The sequence below is a fragment of the Boleophthalmus pectinirostris genome, unplaced genomic scaffold, assembly GCF_026225935.1.
Source record: "Boleophthalmus pectinirostris isolate CB_2022bp ecotype Guang Dong unplaced genomic scaffold, ASM2622593v1 HiC_scaffold_14, whole genome shotgun sequence".
In the NCBI taxonomy this organism is placed as follows: Eukaryota; Metazoa; Chordata; class Actinopteri; order Gobiiformes; family Gobiidae; genus Boleophthalmus; species Boleophthalmus pectinirostris.
The window spans coordinates 395,967-421,837 of NW_026571047.1; the positions used below are offsets into that span (position 1 = coordinate 395,967).

Sequence of the window (25,871 nt, forward strand, 5' to 3'; positions counted from 1 at the left end):
ACTTCCTGCTTTGCAGATGATAAAACGGCTATGTAATTAACTGGTGCCAATATCACCATAAACATCATCACAACAAAGAGCTGTGAAGTTTTCAGCAGCTTTGATGGATAACTGTAGATCAAGCATCAAGCGTGAGTGTATAAAACACTATCAAATTCCACAGGTATCACAAATTAAGACAATAAAATTGGAAAACAAAGTAAATACAGAGCAGCGGGTCGGTACCATGGCACTGAAAATGGAAGTGTCTTGAAAATAAGCAATTAAATGTCAGTCAAACATGCACATCTTTGTGAATAAACAACTATAACCAGAGGTGTAGTGGGCATGGTCTGCGGGGGTACACCGTCCACCCACTTCTCTCTCTTGCTCTCAAGTCCAAGATTAGTACTGGTTTAGTCCTGGTTTAATCCTGTTTCATGTGTTGTAGCCTGTGATTCATTTTCTGTAGGTGATTATGAATGGCGTTAATGTTAATAACATGATTTGGTGTCATTGATGATGTCACAAATCGCATACCCCCACTTAAAAAAAAAAAAAACCAAAAAAAAACTTGCTGGCTATACTATACAACAACTATAACCATGGAAAAGTTGATTGTGCACAATAAGTTTGCTTTAACACCATATTTACACTTGACAATAAAATGTTTTCTTCTTTTAATTAATGTATTTTATTTATGTATTATTATTATTATTATTTATTTATATTTTTTTATTATTATTTTTTTTTTTACATTATTACATAAAAAAATGCTGCTTTCATTAAGGTAATGATGTGAGAAAAAGCTGATGTAGCATACAGAGCTTTGCTCTCACCTTCTGAGACTTGCCCTCATGTTACCCTCTGTTGGAGATTCCTGTGAATCCTCCAGCCAAACCACAGAAATGTCCTTGTTCCTAACAGACACCCAGAGCATGTCCTCCTCCTAAACAAGTCCAGTAGAGTGTATACAGACCTGGGTGTCCACCAAACAACCACCCCCTACCCCTCCACCAACCGCCGCACCCGCCACACCCCCCACCCCACTGCCCCGGCCCTTCACAGCCTGCGCTATTTTGTTTAGAGCCGTGACTCCACAGGGCTGTTTAGGGCGGACACTCTGCTCCGTTGTTTGTATACCAGCGTATGTGATCAGCCATACGTGCTGGTTTATGCATGCTTACAGTAGATAGCATTAGCCGCAAACACGTGTGAGCACTTGAAGCTGCGGTGAGTAAACTCCGGCTGGGTTTAATTGAGCGAGGGTAAATATGAAATGCTGAGATGTTTGTGCAGATGTGATCATGGCAGTAATGGGCCTTCACGGCAGCGGACGTGGATTGGGAACATCTGTGAGATCGGTTGGTTACATCAGAAACAGGCTAATCAGGCTCGCGAGCGGAGTGCTGCCAGATCTGTAGCAATAACAGAGATGCGAGCTCTGAGAACGGCGTGGCGCTGTGTGGGAGGATCAGCTATCAAAGAGCAGTTACAGAAGGTTCGATAGAGATAAATGTTCATGTGATCAAATCTGTGTGGTCTGAAGGAGAGTGTTTTACAAAGGCAAACATTTAAGGGAAATCAACACATTTAATGAACCACGTCAAATATCTCGTAACAATACGTCTCCTCAATCTGTATGTTCACACAAACGATGCTGTTATCTGGTGTGTAGGGGCCTGGATTAAAGGGCATATTTACACTGTTTCTGATCTATCTTACAGTGTAGTTTCCTCAGCACAAACAGTCGTGCTTTGTTTCATTCACATTGTTTCATTTAGGCACAGTTACAGTTCTCTTCTCAAACAGAAAACACTCTGTTTCAACTTGTGATGTCATGTGCTCATACCAGAAGTGCTCCACTGTATTTTTAAACTCCATTGACGTTTACTAGAATCATTTGGATGATTTCAGCTGCCAATCAAATGCCAATCTCTACAGAACAAAAGTTAGCTGTTATATTGAAAACTACCACTACATGACATCACAAAGTGGAATAGAGCATGATGAGCTTTGGAGATATAGAGTTTAGACCTGGTTTTGGTCAAGTTTTAGTCTTGGTTTAGTCCTGGTTTAGTTCTGGTTTAGTCCTAATTTTAGGCCACATGGTAATATAAAAGAAAATACTATGATTTAATCTTGAAAATCACATGCTGTTCTCTACAGAAATGGTATTGTTGTGGTATTGGAATGGTTTTAAATACTGAGTCTTTTCCTTTGTACAGAAATCAAATTTGAAATTTGAACATTACGACAACATCAGCTGGTTCTGTACAGATTCTCTACCCCGTAATCGCACAGAACATTCTATCCAAAATGCATGCCACCAATTTATGCAAAAGGAAGACATTTCCTGAAAACATTGATTTAACAAAATAAAGGTGTTCTTTATAGTCATTTATTGAAATTAGTCTAATCTTAACTATTGAGCAATTTGCACAAGTTCTGTCCCTTGTTGCTTGATAACAGTTATGGAATTACATGTAAATATGACACATCTGCTGCCTATGTCCAACCAGGAACTAAAAATATGAACTTACTAATACTTAACATGATTATATTCATGATTTTAGTCAAATCTTAAAGAGCAGTTAAAGAGCAGTTTAAAGTCACGTGCACTTTGAGGGCACTGTGTCACTTTTGGTGGAGGGTCCACCATGTGCTGTTTTCCTTGGAGATGTTATTAATTTAACTGGAATGATTCACTGAATGGCATTAAACTCATATATCTCCATAGAGACGGCAGGCTAAGTTACAAGTCAGATGTGAGGAGAGGCGAGCCCCCTATAACTGCAAGTTTGTCAGTTTATATTTTTAGCAATGAAAACACCACATTTGAACAAATGCAAAGTATAAAAGTATAATGGGTCTGTGGAACATTCCAGGCAAATCAATATAACATCTCTGTGCACACAGGCAGGTACCACCCCCAACAGAAAAGTGACTTTAATTGTAGTGAATATTTCCACTGAAATAAAGAAATAAAAGGTTGTATGTTATTACCATCTATGATTGACCTTGTACCTTCAAGCAATGCACATAGCAGCTCCGGTGACTTACAGAGGAGGAGTTCTACTGACACTTTGCAGCTGATGGCATCAATATTTCCTGCGGGTGTGACGCTATCTAGAGGCACTGCTCTGTCTGAAGCTCTGCTACTCACTTTAATCTGAGTTTTGTTTGAACACAGTCTGACCAGAAAGAGCTGACTTGTGAGCTGAGTTGGAACAACAACAGGTGAGTGGATCTGTGCTGTTAATCAAGTCCCTCTCAATTCTGCCAGTGTTTGCTAATATATGCATCGTGTCACCATGGTAACCGCTGAACCTTCCCCCATGGACATATGTGCAATCCCCCTAGCATGATGTCACTGCTAAGTATAATTGCTGTGCATATGGAAATTCGCATTTACAAGATCATTTCACTGTACCATCCACGTGAGAGTACATAAAGTACACACTCGAACCCACAGCTGCTAGACCTGCGTCTTCTCCAAAAAAACATCTATAATATGGATAAAATATATTCAGTGAAAGTTAACAAGCACAGACCAATACAATCCCTCGCAGACCCCACCTGCCTCTATGAAAACCACTACACCGCATCAAAAATACCAACTCCATAAACTGCACCATAAAGTGTATTTAATGAGTGGAGCATAAATCAGCGCTATATCTCCAGTCCCATATCCAAAACACATTTCTTCACCATCTTCACTTTGTTCCCAGTTATAAATACATAACACGGACACATAAAGAAGCTACATGTTTGCCATATTTCTCTGAAGGCTGATAGTGCATGAAAGTCCAGCTCCTCTCTATCAAAATCACTGGCCCCATGTGCATTGAGTTACAAGTGTCAGGCCCGTGCTTTACGAGCTGCCAGGAGCCCAACGTGGGTCCACAAAAAACAAAAATACAGACGTAAACTTTACGGGCACTTGACAAATTACACCTCTTTACGTATGGGGAGCTGAATTAATAATTTGTAAGCACTTTGAAGTGTCATTATCTGCGTTTTAGTGTCTTTAAAATATGAAAAACAGAACTAGTCCATTTGAAACAGTGGTCCACATGCATTCTAATTCTTCACTGCAGTGACTTTATAAGCTTTATAAGTTTTGCTGTGATGTAAAATTAACAACAACTAGCTAATGTGCAGTTCCTGATTTTCGGACAAAAATTTGTGGTGTGTTTAAAAACCTTGTATTCATTTTTAAAGAAAGATAAGTCCACTGTGTACTGTCTGCTTCTTGAGTCTTGTGAGTTTTTAGCCATGTTATGAGGTTCTGTTTTCAGACCGAGAGTTTGTTTTCATACTTGACAGTTTTGATTGCTCACTAGTGGTCTTCCTCAGAGTGAAAACAACAGGTCAGAGAGAAAGAAAAACGAAACCAGAAAAACAAAAATAAAACTGTAAAAAGAGCACAGGCATGATAACATGAGCGTACTTAAGGGACATAACAGAAAAAAGGGCAAAGGGCAATGAGAAAACACAATATCAACACACCAGAGAAACCATACAGAAAACTCAGGCAAGTACTTGTCCACCCAAAAGATAAAATAAAACCTGAGAATAAATGTAACGTCATATATGAAACACCCTGTGTGTCCTGCAATAAAACACACATCAAGGAAACAGGGAGGGCGTTGAATACACGAAAAACGAACATATGACAGAATGTGAGAACGAAACAGCGAAGAAACACGAGCAACAAAACACAAAGCAGAACAGGAACAACTCAAATTGAGTGTGTATACATGCACATCAGTATCCTGGTTATTTGTCATATCCCGGTTATGTCAGTATTCGGGTTACTGTGTTTACATACGCACTGAAAAACCATATCCATATCCCTGTGTACATGATCAAATGGAGTATCCTGGTTTCTTGACATCATGTTACAAATGCAAAAGCGCAAAAATTTACCTAAATCAATTTAATAAACCAGGAAAACTACAATCCGTGAGCTCCTTTAGCGTTGGAAGCTCAAGAGGTTTAACCAGTGGTAAGATATCCCACAATCCACTGCACACATCAAACCCAACAGATTCTTCATTAAAATCTTCTGCATAAATACGTAAACTCAACTTTACAACATATAAACCATAACCACTATAGAGCCACATCAGCCTGTTTGATCAGATAATTCAGCTTTGATCAAATTTGTTTACATTTTACAGAAATGAAACTTAAGACCGCATGGCTCATTTACATAAACTGTTAGCGGTGATAAAAACAGCTCGCTCCTTGGGCCACTGATGTGATCAGCTTCTTTTAGACTAAAGGACATGACTCAGTGGAATATGTGTGTTCTTTTTGTGACAGAAGAGGTGCTAATGATGGTGAGTCTGTTCTGTATGTATATCGAATAGGAGATAGTTCATGTTTTAGCTTTTCAGCGATCACACGAGTGCACGTCATACGAGTGCAGATTGTACGTCTGAAGGTTTAGCACATCTCTTTATTCTACAGTCATTTCAATCGTGTATTCACTTTATTTATGTCGGTCACATTATTTATGTTGGTCACTTTATTTATGTCGGTCACTTTATTTATGTCGGTCACATTATTTATGTCGGTCACATTTATTTATGTCGGTCACTTTATTTATGTCGATCACTTTATTTATGTCGATCACTTTATTTATGTCGGTCACTTTATTTATGTCGGTCACTTTATTTATGTCGATCACTTTATTTATGTCAGTCACTTTATTTATGTCGGTCACATTATTTATGTCGGTCACATTATTTATGTCGGTCACTTCATTTATGTTGATCACTTTATTTATGCTGGTCACTTTATTTATGTCGATCACTTTATTTATGTCGGTCACATTATTTATGTCGGTCACTTTATTTATGTTGATCACTTTATTTATGTTGGTCACTTTATTTATGTTGGTCACTTTATTTATGTCGCTACTGTTGCGGTGAAAAGACTGGAAAGTTGAGTGCGCATGTGTCTTTTGGACACATGCGCACTCAACTTTATGTTGCAGTAACCGGGATACTGCGATTAAATGCCACAGTATCCCGGTTACTATTGGAATAGACCAGCTACAGTATCCTGGTTTTTAATAACCGGAATACTGCCATAACCGGGATACTGAAACCGGGGTACTACGTATACATGCACCATGAAGAAACCGGGATACTCAAAAAACCCGATCATAACCGGGACACTGATGTGCATGTATATGGACTCAATGTCCGTTTGTGACCAGTGTAAAAGACAGAAGCACATTCTGGACTTGGATGGAGCAAACATCACTGGGACAGAGGAAAACAAACACCGTCACTGGATTAAAGAGGCAACTGAAATACAGAAACACGCCCACGGGATGATAAACCAGGACAAGGGGCTTTTTTACTCTCACACACCTGGGATACTGTCTTGAGGAAGTGGAACAGCAGGTGGCGCTGTCCTTCTGCCTCCACCAGTATGAACACAGCGCCAAATCCTGTTTAAATCAGCTGAGCGACACTTCACAGCAACATCACGAAACTCTGAGGAAGAGCAAAGTGACGAGGTATGAAAAAAACTCTTGGTCTAAAAAAGCCTAGAACCTAAGAAAAGAACCTAATAACATAAATTAGCAGAAGACCAAATGAAGCCCACTGGAGCTTTTAGCCATCTTACAATGTTACTTTATCCAAAAAAAAAAAAAAAAAAAAAAACATACCTGGAGTTGTGTTTTTATTTATTATTAGTCTTTCTACATCTCCAAAGCACAAAATGCTCTACTCCACCCTGTGATGCCATGACGCTGTAGTTTTCATGTTAACAGCTGATTTTACCATTTATTCAGTAAATGCCGCTGTCCTGTCGATATGAGCTACCTGCTGATTTGAACTCCCAAGGCAAAAGTGGAGTAACGTAACATTTTAAAAGTGTATTGGTTTTATTGACTGTTTTGACCAGTTAAACATCGACATGTGTTGTTAGATCTGCGGCAGAAAACTTACGTTAGATGATTGAAGAGTTTGGATTTAATACTTAATTTTATCCTTATCATTTTCAGTACATAGCATTTTATTTTTGATTCCATGTGTAGAAAATCTTATAACTTTGTGGCGCTGTATAAATAAAATATCACTATATTATAATTGGAAATTCACACTGCAGCCTTTGATATTAGCGTTAAACTTTTTAATATAGATATAGAAGATTTCAGTGTTGCCACTCATTTCTTTCTCTTATATAGTGGGAGTCTTATTTGATAGAAGATATAGTAGGTGTGTAATTATATTTGAATCTTTTGGTACGATATTACCACGATATGCATCTCACAATACTACATTTATTGTGATATTTAATTGTAGAGCAGACACTTTTTTGCTTTTAAAACACCTTGACAAGATTTTGGTGCAAATTATTACTGTCAGAATCCCAAGATTTCAAGTAAAAAAAATATTTCTTCACACTGTCTGTGCTGAAATGAATCATGGGATATGTAGTTCCGTATGTGTATTAGCTGTTCCTACTAAAGAACAATGCAGTTAACAAAGGAACTTGTAATTCAATATATTGTGACAGCTCTTGATATTATTGTGAGACTTCTGAAGATACAGTATCATATTTCAGTTATTGTTACATCCCTAAGATGTGTGGCTCTGTAGACCTGTTGAAATGAGCTGCCTCTACCAAAATTCATCTAAATGAGCGAATAATGGTGATTGTACAGTGGGAGCATTATTCAGTGGCTAAATTGTCCTGTGGATATGTACTTCCTTTAGTCGGAGCCTATTTGAGCAGAATACAACTGTCCAAATGAACTATGAATATTCATATAAATGAGTTGACATTGAACATAACTAAGGTATAAAGTCTGATCACTGTGTGCAAACAGCATCAAACCCGCATCTCTAATCCAAAGAAAGATGTTGTAAAACTGGGGAGGTCATGGTCAGCGTTTGGCTTTATTGGATCTATACATTTGTAACTGGAAAAAACGTAAGGGATTTTATTTCGATGGGGCAGCATGAATTGATAGACATCACTATTCTGAATCATTTCAAGAACAGAACACTGGCAATTCCATGAAATCATCCAAATGACTCTAGTGAAGGTGTGCGGAGTTTAAAAACACAGTGGAGCACTTCCTATATCAGCACATGACATCACAAGGTGGAACAGTGTTTTCTGTTTGAGAGAACATTGTCTAAATGTGCAGGTTTGTGTGTCAAACATGTGCAGTGTTGGGAAGGTTACTTTTAAAATTTATTCCCCTACAGATTACATACCCCAGAATGTAGTTTGTAACGGAATCCATTAAATTATTTAAAGTGACTAACGTAATCTGAATACTTTGGATTACTCGGTTTGCTGTAGAGAAGCAAAGACGAGGAAATCTTCACTTAAGATGTTTTGTTTGCTAAAAGAGGTCGAGACTTTACTTAACCGCATTAAAAATATTATTGATAAAAGACGAGGAGACACGTCCGCGCAGCATTTAGTCCTGTTAGATCCTGTTAAATCCTGTTTTAGTCCTGGTTTAGACCTGGTTTTTAAACCTGTTTTAGATCTAGTTTAGACCTGGTTTTAGTCCTGGTTTAGACCTGGTGGTTAAGATCTAGTTTAGACCTGGTTTAGTTTCCGGCAATGAGTGGAATTACATAAAAAAAGAAAAAAAAAGGGGGGGGATATAGCCCAGAATGTAAAAACAGGAAAATACCTCTGTGTCATCCATTTATTTCAACAAAGTAACTGTAATCCAATTACCACTCACGGAAACAGTAACTGTAACTGAATACAGTTACTCATCATTTGTACTCTGATTACGTAACTTTGGTACATGTAATCTGTTACTCCCCAACACTGACCATGTGTGAATGAAACAAAACACAACTCCAGGTCTGTTTGATGGGGAAACAGTATTATAACATAGATCAGAATATAGTGTTATACAGGCCCTTAAACATCTGGTACATCACCTTTATTATGTTCCTGACACTGCATGAGCTCCACATCTTTGTTCCAAAATCCCCCAAAAGAGACATTAGATATATAACATAAACATAATAAAAGTAAAACAGTAAATAATGACCTAAATGTTTGCTATATTTCTCTGAAGGCTGATAAGTCCTGCTCCTCTCGACCACAATCACTGGCAGCATGTGCATCGAGTTACAAATGTCCTCTCTGTGCTTTACGAGCTGCACGGATCTACAGGAACCAAAATATAGATGCAAACCTTCCAACAGACTTTTGACAAATTGCGTCTCTTGCTGTATGTACGGGGAGCCCAGTGAGCCCGGGCTCGTTTTTCAGCCTGTGCTTTGAAGTGCGCAGAAAAGGTTAAGAACTGGATTAGATCTGATGAAGCTGGATCTGTATAAGCCCTGTCACAACCGCTCGAGAGGAGGAGAGAGGCTCAGCGCCGCAGAATAAACACGCCCAGGAATGTGAAAGGTGCCGGACGACGTGCCAAGAAGCAACGTGCTTTTATCTGACGGACTTTTTGATGCGTCATACCAAATATTTATTGACCGATCACAGCTATCATCCATCTGAAGGTCAAGAGCCATATTAGGCAGGGGCTTGTTACAAATGCTTTTTTAAAAGAAGTTATTAGAATCGTTAACTATGAGAGAAGACACACGCAGAGGTCCTCGTCTGCTGTAATTACACAGCACAATAGTCAACATGGAGTTTCAGCTGTTGAGGTCATCTTAATGTAGATGTCATCAATCATAATGTTATTTACCCCAGACTCAAGGCAAGTTTATTTGGAGAGCACCTTTCGTACACACACACACACACACACAAACACACACAAACACACACAAACACACACGCGCGCGACCCAAAGTGCTTTACACACAACCACTCAATCTTATATACACAATAGTTCATATATTTTAATTTTATATCCAACAAATATAAAGGACAAACATGATCATATCAAAATAGTCGTTAACTTCATTGGTTCTTGGCTCTCCTTTAACTCAATTCATTACATTTTTATTATTTTATTATTTTTAACTTGCACTTTGGGTTTTGAAGTTATTTGGTTGTGATTGTGTGGTAGCACTTTCCATTTTGTTCTGGGTGGAGCTGTCCCTTCTCAAGTCGTCCTTGTCTGGTTGATTAGTAAGATTTATTTCTATCTCAGAACTTGGGTCCTCCACAACAGAGGCTGCAGTTGGATGGTTTTATTCATATTTTAGTATAGTTCATTTTAGTATAGTTTGTATTGGCCATTTTTTATTTATTTATTTTTTTGTATAGAATAAGTGCTTTCAATTTTTACTTGCTACTTTTAATAAATTAATGACATATTTTAAAGTCACGTCTCTGTCCTTTAATTTACAGACTTATTTGTGGTCTTGGGCATTTGATGTATTTTAGTATTTGAAACATTTATTTATTTATTGAAAATGGTATCGTAGGTCACACTCTGAATTAAGTGAACAACTGAATTAGAAAAAAGTGCAACATCTTGAAACAAGTGAAACAGTCAATAATTCTGGTCCGTACGTACTATTGAAAAAATGTGCACACATCACATACACATCTTGAACTTAAGCCATTTAACTAATCTACATTTTCCTAGTGCAGTGAGCATGTGCAGACACTGGAGGCCCAGGAGGATCATGGGAGTGGTTCTTCTTCTTGTGTTGTGTTCCTCATGGTCAGGTGGAATCCTCATGCTCACACATCACATGAACTCATCAGGCTTCACTAACACGCTGACTCAGCCTCAGGAAGCTACTCTCATGTTCTATCCTTTCAACTGCCGGAGCAAAACAGTGGGTTAGTGGCAAAACAGGACTAGTGGTTCAAGGCCAATGTTGTGCCCCTGTGCAATACACTTCACCCCTTTTCTTACTTTTTAAGCTTGTATGGTTGGGTGCTTATCTGATGTGGAAAAGTAAAAACAATCCTCCTTTTGAATTAGCAGTTTTACAAGCCTCGCAAGCTCCTCACTGAAGTCAGTATTCACTCACTCCACACTGGTGTTAAACTACTGCAGTAGCCACAGCTGCCCCAACCCACCATCAACCATCACGAATCACGCCCACAGACAGCACATTCATATGCAGAATAAACTGGGTGAAACATCTTGCCCAGATGCAAGGCTGTGAGGAACAGCTGGACGTGAATTCAAACCACAGACTTTTGGGATGTTGGGAGAAAACCCCTGAGCAGTGATCTTCTGCGTTTCAAAGGAAAGCAGTGACACTGGGTCAGCCACCCTCAGGCCTGCCCCAGTGTTTATCCCAGAGGGATTCATCAGCACCAAACACATGTCCAAATGTTTACAACTACGGCAAGTTTAGCTTCAAACTATTTATTTAAAAACAGATAATAATAATAATAATACATAAATAAACATTATCTATGTATCAAATACCTAATAATTAATACTAATAATATTGGATTTATATTAAAGGCTTTCAAAACACCCAGAACACTGCTTTATAAATTCACTGCTACTTTTCACATGTTTATGATAGGCAAAGTGTCTTGCCTAAGGATACAACAGTACTTCACACTAGAGCCACTGCTGCCCCACTGTGGCACCTGATATTCCCAGCAGTCTCCCATCCAGTACAAGCCGACCTGGTTTAACTTCAGCATCAGATGAGTTTGGATAATGACACAGGCTTATCTTGCATTAGTAGAGATGTAACAATATCCAAGTGTCACGATACGATATCGTCACAGTATGAACCTACGGTACAATATTTACTGCAATATCATGGGAAAGCTCATGATATGGTGAGGAGGCTCACAATATTAAGATATTATACATAATAACAAGAGTATACATTATAAAATGCTTTGACCAGTCATTTGGTAAAACATTTATTGTCCTGTTCATATCAGTGACATTTTGAACAGCCTGAAAAGTCTTTGAAGTTGAAGTGCAAAAATGAAGTAACTAAACAATATTTTAGTACGACGTTGGTAACTACAAAGCTGCACCGCTTGATGGATTGTCTGAGCATTACAACAACTGTATGTGAACTGTTTTATTTCAGCACTTATGCAAATGAGCCACGTGGCTTTAAGTCTCATGTTGTAGTATTTCCTGAGGTGAACTGCACGGTGCATTGACAGTGTTTGCATACCGTCTGTTGTTTGTCCCTCACCTTTTCTCCTTTCTCATTTCATGTCACGACAAACCTAAAATACTTCAAGATCTCAAACTTAGATGCCGCTGGTGCGTCCACATCGGGCGCACAGGCTGATGACGCGGCCGCAAAGATTATGGTCCATGAAGTTTACTGTGCTATGCCCCACAGGAGCAGGCTGAAAATTCCTATATTTGCCTAAAGACACAGTTTAATAGAGTAAAAGACCAGAACAATATCATGGTAATTTTACTGTGATGATATCGTGATATGGGCAATATCGTTACACCCCTATGCATTAGTAGGGCTGGGTATCACCAAGAAGTTGCCGATACGATACGTACCTCGATATGCAGGCCCCAATACGATACGTATCTCGATACAGTGCACTTTCGATACGATTCGATACGATATATTGCAAAACAATTCGATACGATTCAGAAAAAATAATGGCTTTCAGCCTCTTACTTAATGATCAACACAATTTTTACAAAAAAATTAAACATTAATGGTGCATTTACCTTCCATTTATTGAAGATTAAAGAAAATAAATTGCTTTTTGTTTAATGCATGTTTCTAACTAGAACAATACATACAACTTCAAAAACCTGCAACCTACATTTGCATTGGTCATCATCATTCATAGCTTTTACGAGCTTAACAATAATTTGAAAAATGGCACGTGTAGTAACTGATCTAAAGGATATTCTCTGCAGCTGTTAGTCTGACTCACTGAGGGTGCACACTTCTTTCTCTGTCTTTCTCACCTCACTTGACGGAAGAGCAGCAGATTTTGCTTGTTGCTGCTCAAGAAATCGTTGGAGCATGTCGTGCGCACTTTTTCACCTGGTCACAACGTCTACTATCAATGTGTGCTCCGGTAACCGCAGCAGCTTTTGCTTCTAGCGGAGTATGTGACTGGCTGTGGTGCTGCGCCTGAAAAAGTTTGAAATGCGTCTCACGCGACCCAATAGACGCGTGACTATAGGCAGTTTTAAAGCACGCTGTGAGGCCAGGTTCAACGTAAATGTAACATGCCCGTGAGCTCCACCGCGACGCTCATATTAGCCGCGTTGTCCGTCACGATAGTCGGGTCTTTGCTAGCGATGTCCCATTCCTCAAGAGCTGCACTGAGTAGCTCCGCAGTGTTGGTCCCTGTGTGACTTTCATGCATGGCTCTAGTTTGTAAAACATGTGAAATTAGCTCCCAGTGTTCATTGACAAAATGGCTTGTAATGGTTAGATTACAAGCCATGGAGCTGCACTTAGACTGGTTTTAACTGCGTCTTTCACCCTCTGGTACATTCGCGGCACCGCCAACTCCGTCAAATGTTTACGTGTGAGAATCATACAACGTTGATCTAATGTGTTTACTATGAGACGAAAGCCTGGGTTCTCCACAACACTGTACGGGCAAATATAATGCACGATAATGTCTGTGATCTTAAGTGCACGCAGAGAGTTGGAGGATGGTTTACTTATCTGGCTATCCAAAGTGGGTTGTTCTGGGTCCATGCTTTTCTTTGGGGGCGGCAAGGCTAGTTTATCTGCATGTGAACTCGGAGGTTGGTCGTATTACCTGAATATTTGATAGCAGTTTGGCAATGCATACATGCGCTGGTCTTGTCCACCCCCTGCTCATTTTCTTGGGCTTTAAAACCATAATGCGCCCATTCGTCTGCTTTTAGAGTAGAAGGCGGTTTAAAAATCTTTCCTACCATTTTTCTATTTTCACTTCCCTTGCGCACTTCTCTTCTCCAGTAAAAACGTGGAGGTGCGACTATACTGCCCCCCTAACGTCCTAAGGGGAATATCGATACTATAAAACGAAGAATCGATACTGTAACGATTTGAAAAATATCGATACGTTGATACGTATCGATATTTTAGCACACCCCTATGCATTAGTACTTCATTTCAATTCCCGTCCGTAAGCACACACGTGTGAATGTCAGACTGTGTGTTTTAGCTCATACATATCCACATATTTATGTAACTAATTGTATATAAGTCCATACATTACAGACTGGAGGTTGTAAAGGAAAACTAGAGCAAAAGGATCCACAGTAACAATCAAATGTGATTAGGCTCATAAATGTCCAGTACAGAGTGACAGAGAGGCCACTGTTCCCCGATCAGACAAGACTCACTTTGAATTTACAACACGTCCACCACACGGACGTCAACACAGGTATGAACCACCAGCACAAGCATGAACCACCAACACAGGTATGAACCACCAACACAGGTATAAACCACCAACACAGGTATGAACCACCAACACAGGTATGAACCACCAACACAGTTATGAACAACCAGCACAGGTATGAACCACCAACACAGGTATGAACCACCAACACAGGTATGAACCACCAGCACAGGTATGAACAACCAGCACAGGTATGAACAACCAGCACAGGTATGAACCACCAACACAGGTATGAACCACCAACACAGTTATGAACCACCAACACAGTTATGAACAACCAGCACAGGTATGAACCACCAACACAGGTATAAACCACCAACACAGGTATGAACCACCAACACAGGTATGAACCACCAACACAGGTATGAACCACCAACACAGTTATGAACCACCAACACAGTTATGAACAACCAGCACAGGTATGAACAACCAGCACAGGTATGAACCACCAACACAGGTATGAACCACCAACACAGGTATGAACCACCAATACAGGTATAAACCACCAACACAAGTATGAACCACCAACACAGGTATGAACCACCAACACAGGTATGAACAACCAGCACAGGTATGAACCACCAACACAGGTATGAACCACCAACACAGGTATAAACCACCAACACAGGTATGAACCACCACACAACACAGGTATGAACAACCAGGTACAGGTATGAACCACCAACACAGGTATGAACCACCAACACAGGTATAAACCACCAACACAGGTATGAACCACCAACACAGGTATGAACAACCAGCCAGGTATGAACCCAACAAACAGGTATGAACCACCAACACAGGTATAAACCACCAAGGTATGAACCACCAGCACAGGTATGAACAACCAGCACAGGTATGAACCACCAACACAGGTATGAACCACCAACACAGGTATGAACCACTAACACAGGTATAAACCACCAACACAGGTATAAACCACCAACAAAGGTATGAACCACCAACACAGGTATAAACCACCAACACAGGTATGAACCACCAACACAGGTATGAACCACCAACACAGGTATAAACCACCAACACAGGTATGAACCACCAACACAGGTATAAACCACCAACACAGGTATGAACCACCAACACAGGTATGAACCACCAACACAGGTATAAACCACCAACACAGGTATGAACCACCAACACAGGTATAAACCACCAACACAGGTATGAACCACCAACACAGGTATGAACAACCAGCACAGGTATGAACCACCAACACAGGTATGAACCACCAACACAGGTATAAACCACCATCACAGGTATGAACCACCAACACAGGTATGAACAACCAGCACAGGTATGAACCACCAACACAGGTATGAACCACCAACACAAGTATAAACCACCAACACAGGTATGAACCACCAGCACAGGTATGAACAACCAGCACAGGTATGAACCACCAACACAGGTATGAACAACCAGCACAGGTATAAACCACCAACACAGGTATAAACCACCAACACAGGTATGAACCACCAGCACAGGTATGAACAACCAGCACAGGTATGAACCACCAACACAGGTATGAACAACCAACACAGGTATGAACCACCAACACAGGTATGAACAGCACAGATGAGTCTAACACAGGCTCATGGTGCATTTGAATTTGAAGTTCTTCAGAGTTTCACGGTTCCACGTGTAGCGCGATCACAGCAGATGTTTGACAGCTGGAGCTTGTGAACAATCCAAACAAAGGAAAAGGACTTCTCGATGCAATTACTTGTGTCATAGCATGTAATTACTTAACGGCCCATAGGCACCGCAATCATACACACATGCTCATTCACAACATTAATCTTCATGAATATCAGTTTGCCTAATTAGAAAATCATAACAAGTAGCATTCATTGTGCATTGTTATTCTCAATGGGCTGCAGCTAGTCACGGAATACAGTCACCCACAATGTATAGATCAGAAGGACTTGTTTGGTCCGTGATATTTTTAACAGGTCCAAAAGTCTATTTTGCATCTGTGTTCTTTATATATTGATAAGTATATTATAATGTTACATGTTATAATGTTGTGTTTTGTCTTGTGGAACAAATGATCATCCGTACATTCACCCTCATTTACAACACAGAACCTGCATATTTAGGCTGTGTACTTACTCCTCAGGGCACCAGCAGATAGTTGATATCAAACTATTGATGCAAGGAACGTCTGCCTGTGTGTCATCCTGTTTGTTTGTCTGTTCCACACATAACTCTCAAACCACTTACCCGACTGATCTCAAATTTGGAGGGTCTCATCCTAATGGTCTGGGTGTGTGCAGTCCTTTATGGTGTTAGGGCGACAAATGCTAAAAACCTGGTAAAATGACAGATACATTTCAAATACAAACATCTTTTGAAACCACGGGTCACATGACATGGGTCAGGGCGAGTCATTTTGGCTACATTCACACTGCAGCCTGAAGTGACCCAAATCTGATTTTTTGGACCCTATGTTCCTGTATCTGATCTTTTAATGACAGTCTGAACGACACAGATCCGATTTTTTCAAATGTGACCCAGGACACTTGGATATGTGCTCCTAAAATCCATACATCTTTTGACATGTGATTTCAGTCTGAACGGCCATGGCGCATTCATCCACCTACACGTTATCAACAAGCCACAAATGTACACAAACGTTTCGTCATACGGAAATTGTTAATGAACTCCGTGTCACTGAAGTGAAGCACATCACTCTCCCACCACTCTTGACTACGTCTCCACATTCACACGTTCTTTCAACGGACGTCGCTGCCACTGCTCCACAAAACTCCACGGCCAAAAACCTCGTCCTTCTCCTTCTCAATCTCCTCCTTAAAACAAGTAAGTTGTTCATGTTCTGGCTCCGGTACGAGAGGAACTTTAAAATCTCCAGGTGCTCAATGCTGCGTCCATGTTTGGACAACTTCCGTAAACACAGAGCACGCTCGCTGTGGTTGACGTCATCGTGTCTCCAGTGCGCATGTGGGACACTTTTGGGCCATTTAATGTTCACACTGGAGATCACATACAAGTCACATTTAATTGGAAATGTGAATGACCTCGCAAAAACATCGGATTTCACACAAAAAAAATCCAAACTAAGCATTAAGCCCTGCAGTCTGAACATAGCCTTTGATAACTTCAGAAGTTGTCACTGGCTCCACTTGGAATCTATTCTTGGAATCTAGAGTATTGAAGAGTCAAGTTCAGCTGAGGCTAAAAAATAGTTGCTAATCTCAGGCGTACCACTAACTGACATCACAATGTGAAATGGAGAATTTTGAGCTTTGGGGATGGAGACATATAATGATAATACACATAATAATGTGAATAATACTTGAAACAAAATACAACTCCATGTATGTTTTTATTGAGCCAACAGCATTCTAACATGGCTTAAAGTTTATGTGAGTCAGTTTGACTAAATATTGAAACCAGGGGTGGTCAGAAGATCAGGTAAGAAGGCCTTTCCTCAGTGCAGAAAATACAAGTAAAAACCTTTCACAAAGTCTCAGTGTGCGGTTAGAGAACAAGCAAGCAGCCGTTAAACACCTCACGCTTGTTCCATCATGTTGCAGAATGTGTCATGCAAAACCAGTAGAGACAGTAGATTTCAATTTGGAAATGTCAAACACATAATGAATTCACAATAAACAGCGGGCTGGAGTTTGGTCTGGGCTCACACATGTTTTATAGAAAGCAGACTTTTGGACATTTGGGAACAATACAAACACACAAGTCAGCTTTGCACTAGGCTCATTTCATTCTACAGTAAATGAAAATGTCCACGGAGACAAACAGTTTACACCACCAGGCCAAGTTACAGGTCAGATCTGGGGAAAGGCAACTCACTTACAGTAAGAATGCATGTTTTTTATGGTATGTCAATCATTATATCTCTGCACAGTTTTTCCTTACAACCTCTTGTATGTATTTATTTATTTTTATTTGTACATATACATCACTTCTTTGCTAAGTTTCTTACTTATTTTGAATGTATTAATACCATTATATATTGTTTTTCTTTTAGTTATTATGATATATTGTGATGTCTGAGCTAATTTCCCTTGTGGATCAATAAAGTTTGTCTAAGTATTTTAGCAACACATGTAATACGTAATTTAATTCATGCAAGATGGATTCCATATTGTGGAACATGCTACAGGCAAAGAAATTGTAAGAAAATACAGGGGATTTTTTGGAAGGTTTGCTACTTGCTTGTCTCCATGGAGAGTTGTACCTGAATGTGCCGCAGTATGGCATTAAAGAAGGCCTATTTTGCTTGAGTCTGTTATGTCATTTATACCAAAATGACTAAGTCACACTGCCGAATCCTATGTCTATCATTAATTAAGACAATAATACTGGAGAACAAAGACAGTACAGAGCAGTGGGTTTGCACCAGTGACGGTGAAAACAGGAGTTGATCAGCAATATTGTGTCTTAAAAATAAACTATTGCAGATTGCACAAACATGCCCGAGCTGCTCCAAATGACAACTCTGAGATGGTAAATGAGAAGGAAACAACTATAACATGGTTAAAAACTTGGAAAAGTCGATTGTGAGTAGGTCTACTTTAAGGGGAGACACTACAAAACTGTCCACTCTGCACTGAAATCTATGTTTTATTATTTCATTTAATCAACTCAGAGTCACAGAGTTAGGCCAGTTTTTAGTCAGATCCAGTGACTGTACATTTTTTGTATCTAATATGTCAACAACCTGAGAAAAGGAATTCAATCGTAGCTCTTTCCATGTTATTGATTCATATGTCCCAAAAATGTGTCAATTTTGGCTGTTTTTACACATAAAATTTTTATATAAAAATATTACCTGATGAAAGACGTGTAATACATTTTTGTAAACAAACCATAGAAGTTTCAAGTGGATATCTCTAAATGCAGTGGTGGGTGTCAGGACCTTTAAGACTTTCTCTGTTGGCCTTAAAAAATCTCTGAATCACAGACTGATGTTAATTATATTATTATTGAATAATTCCAAATGTTCTGTCCTCTTCCTTTCAGAGCTTTTCTGATGCTTGTGCTGCTTCCACACAGGGATTTTCATATTAAGGCATTTGACCAACCACATTTCAGCCGCCACTTGTTACTAGGCAGAGTCAAAGTCAAAGAAGTGTCCCTGAGGACTTCGCAATCTGTTCTGCAGGAACTCGAACTCAAAAGAAACGTCCATGAAACTGCTGCTTCAACCAATCAGATTTTGAGTTGGTGTCACCAGGACCTTTAGCAGTGAACGACGTCACTGGATTCAGAGCCGCTGATTGGACAGTCAGAGAGCGAACCAGCCAAAACAGCAAACTGCATCTGTAGCAGAACCAGGACTGAACCAGGACTGAACCAGGACTAAACCAGGACTAAACCAGGACTAAAGCAGAATTAGAGAGAGAGAGAGAGAGAGAGAGAGAGAGAGAGAGAGAGAGAGAGAGAGAGAGAGAGAGAGAGAGAGAGAGAGAGAGAGAGAGAGTGAGTTAGAGAGTTTATCACTTTGCCTGGAATGTTCCACAGTATCATATTCAACTTGTATATCTGCATTTATTCATTTATTATTTTTTATTTATTTGTTTTTTATTGAGAGATGTTTTTCTCTCTTTTTTTTTCTTTTAGGTGGCCATACCAGTTTGTAAAACTATGATCTCATCACATTGTAGAAGCTAAACACGACTGGGCCTGGGCGACTGCTATTGTTGTGTCTTTAGGCAAGACACCACACCCACATTGCCTAGAATGAATGTGGTGTGTGAGTCAGTGTGTCGGACTGCAGACTGGCAGCCTCACTTTTGTTAGTCTGCCCCAGGGCAGCTGTGGCTACAGTAATGCTCTGTAAAGCACTGTAGGAGTCACTATATAAATTAAATGGTTAATAAACACTTCTGAATAAATAAATAAAACGTGCATTCTTCTGTGAGCACGGTCACCTCCACAGATCCACTTATCATCAGTGATACAGAGTGTTTGGCTTGTCATTTTTAGTGGACAGTTGGTGCTGCCGGTTAAAAAGCAAATATTGGTCATAATGATATGACTGACTGCAAATGTGGCATATTTTTTTTAGCAATAACAAATGGTTAAATAAAGTGAGTTTTTTAATCCCTCTGTGATACAGTCCAGGCTAAGCAGGTACATTACCATGGAGCCCTCCAGCAGAAAAGTTACATAGTAGACCTTTAACATTGTCTTGGATAAAATCAGTTCATATCCAAACCGAACCAGCTTGTAGTCCAAACCAACATCCCACAGCAGAATCACCATGCACAGATCTGCCCCCTCAGCACGTTCATGGAAACCTCTTCACATCAGCTCTTACCTGTGACTGCACTGCTCACACCTGCTCCTCCAGCTCACCACGATGTTCACTGCTGTGGGCTCCATCCACGTGTGTCCTCCTTTAGAAGCTCCTGTCCAGCCCCAGTGTCTCAGCGCAGAGGAGACCCTGTCTTCTGCCTCCGCTCAGGGTGTCAGAGGGTGTTAGAGGAGATGCAAATGCCGCCTGGAGGTCAGTTTGCATGAGGCTGATCACTTCCTTCCTGCAGTGACAGAGCTGGGACAGAGCAGGCCTGTGGACAGAGATAACAGAGGAGCATAACCACTGCTTATTTTAACAAGCTACTTTCATTTGGTTTAAGTCAGGACATACACACCAGATCTAAAACAGAAATCATCCAGAACTAAGAATCAAGCCTGGACTAGGCCAACAAAGATTAAACCAGGGCCAGAACAAACCAAGTCAACACCAGGGCCAAAGTGGGATCCAACCAGTACCACACACAAGTGTAATATTTGGACATGAAACTCAAAATCTAGGTCTAGCCGACTATGCATAGTGTTTAAAATAATAATAATAATAATAATAATAATAATAATAATAATAATAATAATAATAATAATAATATTCATCATCATCATCATCATCATATGTTAAATTATATTCATGATAATAATAGTGTTTCAAAATTGTATTATAATAATATTTTACTCATAAAACGGGAGTATTTGACTTCTGGGGGTATTGCCTAACTGTCTAAAACGACATATTAACAAGTACGTTTCACTATCACAACACAATGTGCATCCTGCTAATGAAACACAGCAAATTGCATTAGGTTTGTGAAGTTGTAGTGTATTGTTTTATATAATGTTTTTGTATAAGTTGGAGATTGTCGTGTGGGAGCAAGGGTGATGTAGGCTTGTGGGCGGAGCATTGGATACAATCGCACTGCTAACTGTGAGGAAGATCTGAATAGGGCCCTGGAGAGATCGCTAGATTACTCAAACATGCTTGGAAGACATCTAAAACCTCTTCAGGCATGTTTTTGATGAGGGAACAAAGCTCCAAAAAGTCAATTTTGCATAATAGCCACTCAACTATAATTATATTTGACTCATTAACAGGCCTTTGCCCTCATGGACAAAGCCTTTGTTCTGTTCCTCAGATCTAGTTGGATCTAGTCTCTACTTGTCCCTCTGATTCATGTTTTGTTAGTTTTTCATGGTCAGCCAAATATCTGCTAATATAATGCAATGTATTATCATAGTTATTTTGACAGTACAATTGAAAGTCTGTTACTCATTTATTCTTTTAAACAATAAAATAAATAAAATAAGTCTTTGTCTGTGTTGTCTTACGTTTTGATAAAAAAAAATAAGCTCCACAGTGACATACAGTCCGGAGTTGCTCTGGCAGTCACTCAAGATAAGCACAGTGAAAATGTAAACTACCTGACTTTTACAGGCCTTATTTACATAATGACATCATTTCATCTGCAGTGTGAGCTCAGTCATACACAGGCAAATGCCTTTTACTCTGGGATGTGTCTTTAAAGCTACCATCTCTAATTAGACTGTCAACACACCCTGTTATATTCTAACATATCTCCACTAGATCTACATGTCTGTGGTCGACTGCACTTTCTCATTCTACTTCCTGGTTGGCAGCAGAGGTGACGTATGTCGAGCTGCACAATGCTCAGCTTTCATTTACACAGTAGTTATGATACGGCGAGTAAATGACCAGGGTGTGCACAAATATTGAAATATCACTATATCGTATTGTTTAATGTGATGATACAGTATCGATATAAGGGGCTGCTGTGTCGATATATCGGCAAGAGTATTTTTTTTTTTGGTAAATTTTACAAAATTATTCTGATACAGCGCTTAAGTTTTGTTGCTTCTCGTTTATGTGTCACATTTGACATTTTCACTGTTTTGAGGATTAAAATGTTTGTGTCTCATTTGAACTTTGCACAAGAAGTGGTTTAACAAAGAGTGTCACAGCTATTATTTTTTTATTGACTGTATTGATCAATTTTAAATATATCGTATCGAATCAAAAGCTCACTGTATCAAGATATGTATCGTATCATGGCCTATGCATTGAGGTATGTATCGTATCGGCTACTTCTTAATGATACCGAGCCCTATACACTACAGGTCAAAAGCTTTAGAACACCCTATTTTTTTCCAGTTATTTATTGCAGTTTAGGCCATGCAAGTCCAATGAAGAGCTGGAAATGGTTCAAAGTAGGGCCCGACCGATATGGATTTTGTTGTGGCCGATATGAAACCGATAAAATGGGAGTTGGAGCTGCCAATATATTTAGTGATGTAAAAATTCACTGTAAATCTTGAATTGTTTAAAAAACTTAGGTTTGGCTCTAGTGGATTTTAAATTGGGTTTATTTAGGCAACATTTATTGTTATTCTGCCTCTTTACGTCATATTTACAGAGAGAAGGTCAGACTAATGGCATTTTTGCATCACATTCTAGCTACTACTGATGGGTATTCCAGTTCTTTTTAGAGAACCGGCTCTTTTGACTCGGCTCACTAAAAGCAGACGGTTCTTTCGGCTCCCAAGCGGCTCTTCAGATTGTTTTGTTGCAAGCAGGACTAAAGCAGGTGTAAACCAGGACTAAACCTAGAACTGAACCAGGACTGAGTGCCGGGACTCGGTCTCTATGTCTCTCTGTCTCTCGAGCCCAAGATTAGTTCTGGTTTATTTATTTTATGCTGAACTACAGCCAAACACGCACATTTTTCTATCCTATGCACACGCAGATTTCTGAAAGTTTCGTTTTCAGCCACTGCCGCCGTCAAACTCCCACAAGTCTGCACGCGGCGTGAAGAGAAAAAAAGGGAGAGAAAGAGAAAACACGGCTCCCACTAAGGAGCAGGCTCCTGTCGTTCTCTTCAAAGAGCCGACTCTAAGAGCCGTTTCGTTCGCGACCAACCCATCACTACTAGCTAGTAAAGAAAGTACCGCTATTAGCCTTTAGCTAATGCTGCACACCGCAGTAATTAATTATATGCACAAATGTCATAATTCCCACGTCTATTCACAGCTCATTTACATATCAATGCAAGTCCAGTAACAAATATACGGCCAATACAGTCACTTTACAATAGACCAACAGAAAACAGCCTGTTTATGTGTGGGAGCTACAGCAGCTAATCGCTAAGTTAGCAATGCTAACCAAAACTAGCTTCAAAGTCGACATATTTCCAACACTCAGCGCTCACACAGGCTCCTCCTCAAATCACAAGTCTGCACTAATAAATGTCCTTTTAATCCAGACTCAAACCGATTGTCCATAAAAAGAAAATAATCTCAGAGCTGCACATGGATCTGTGTCTGCGAGTATAAACAAACACACGTGAGTGACGTGACGGGAGTGACGTGACGGGAGTGACGTGACGTGAGTGACGTGTGTTCAGGGACAGTACGGACACACACACAGACAAATGACTCCACAGATAAATACTGATGTGGAACCACATATTAGGACATTTATCTGTCTGTAAATTGGATTAAATGAACATAATGTAGAGAGTCTAAGATTTATAACCACTATAACATGCCCACGTGAAATATCAGCCCCTATCAGCAAACATATCGGCCGATAGCCAATATGTCTCCAGGTGCCCATATTGGCGGATAACATCGGCCAACCGATAATATCGGCCAACTGATATATCGGTTGGGCTCTAGTTCAAAGGTAAGACCTGAACAGCCAGAGGTTAAAAAAAAAAAAAAGGTAAAAGATACAAAACACAAGTCCAAGCTCTGCCAAAACTACCTCAGGAAAAAGAACAAGATGATGAGCTTGAAAACCTGGAGTGTCCAGCAGCTCAGTGTCCAGACTTAAACCCCATGGAGCTGGTTTGAGATGAACTGGACAGAAGAGTGAAGTAACCTACAAGTGCCACACATTTATGGAACTTCTGCAACAGACTTGGGAAGACCTTTCTGAAAAATATTTGATTTCTAAAAAAAGAATGCCACGAGTGTGTTCAGCTGTTATTTCTGCCAAAGGTGGACATTTTCATGAATCATAAGTTTAGAATACGTTTTGGTCAACAGTAAACAGTAACATGGAAAAAGCATGGTGTCAGTAGTGTAAATTGTCCCAAATTTTTTGATGGGATATTATGTGTTCATGACTTAAGTGAGTGTGACGTCACCCACAGGTTTTGGCTTCATATGAAGCTCATTGAGGCTAGCAGGTAAAGGGGCCTATTTGGAGCCAAATTCTATATTTGAAATTACGACCATGTGTACCATGACAACCAAAGAGATCATCGGGATAAAGGGGTCTTGAGATACTCGCCCATTCCCGCCCACAGGTTTAGGAGGACAACACTGTTACTGAAACTTGTTGCCAACACTAGTGTTGTACTTAAAAGTGTTGTATTTAAAAGCAATACAACATTTTCCTAGCCTCATTTAACATATAACTTCCTACAGATAACTGTTTTAACAATGTACATATAATGAATGTAAAACATTTGGTAAACTCCACCTGAAAATACATGAACCACTAGAATGAGTTCGTGCCGTTTCTCTCATGCATAAGTTTAATACAATGAGGAAAGAGCGTGAAATCCCCACAGTGGTGGGTGAAGGCATCACCAATCACCAAAACAAAGGAACCCAGGCTCAGCAGTCGATCACAGATAAGATGAATGTTACTGAAAAATAAACTAGAATTTTAGTAAACTTTTAAATATATTCAACAGTTTTAAAGGTTATATAAATTAATATTTATCATAAACCTTTTTACTGTTTTTAAATTCTAAACATGAAATCTCATGAACTACATCACTGTGACTAGGCAAAGAACATAGTACCATTGTAACGTATCACACTAGCAGGAGCAACTCTGGGAAAGAAGACGTCTGAGAGGTCTGTTATTAATGATCATATCTTGATATACCAACACAATAGTGAAATAAAAACCCCAGGATCTTGTAGAGTGGGTTAATATGAACATAAAAAAAAAAAAAAAAAAAAAAAGGATAAGCCTGACAGCAGCAGTTGCAGTAAGAGCGGAGACTTGCTTTCTATTTGGAATGTGGTGGTTAGCCATGTCCATATTTAAAGTCTATGGAACAGATACTATCCCAACAAACCAAGTAATAACTGGAAAAACTTCACAACCTGTCATATGTACTTTAACTATTTTACTGCATTATGAGTCTAATAATTTGAATAATCTTTTGCTTTGCTCGTCTCATCCCATGTTGCACTTTACGATTTCCTCTCACACATCTGAAAAGGCGGTTGTGGTGAGGTTAGTG

The 25,871-nt window shown here is 39.6% G+C and overlaps 1 protein-coding gene across 1 annotated transcript in view; it reads right to left on the bottom strand.

Moving 5' to 3' along the window:
• Positions 1-20,740, bottom strand: part of myocd (myocardin) — a 238,826-nt gene extending 218,086 nt beyond the window's left edge. The window contains 1 exon segment of the mRNA XM_055150459.1: positions 20,600-20,740. The gene's annotated coding sequence lies outside the window, so the exon portion shown is untranslated.
• Positions 20,741-25,871: the final 5,131 nt, after the last annotated feature.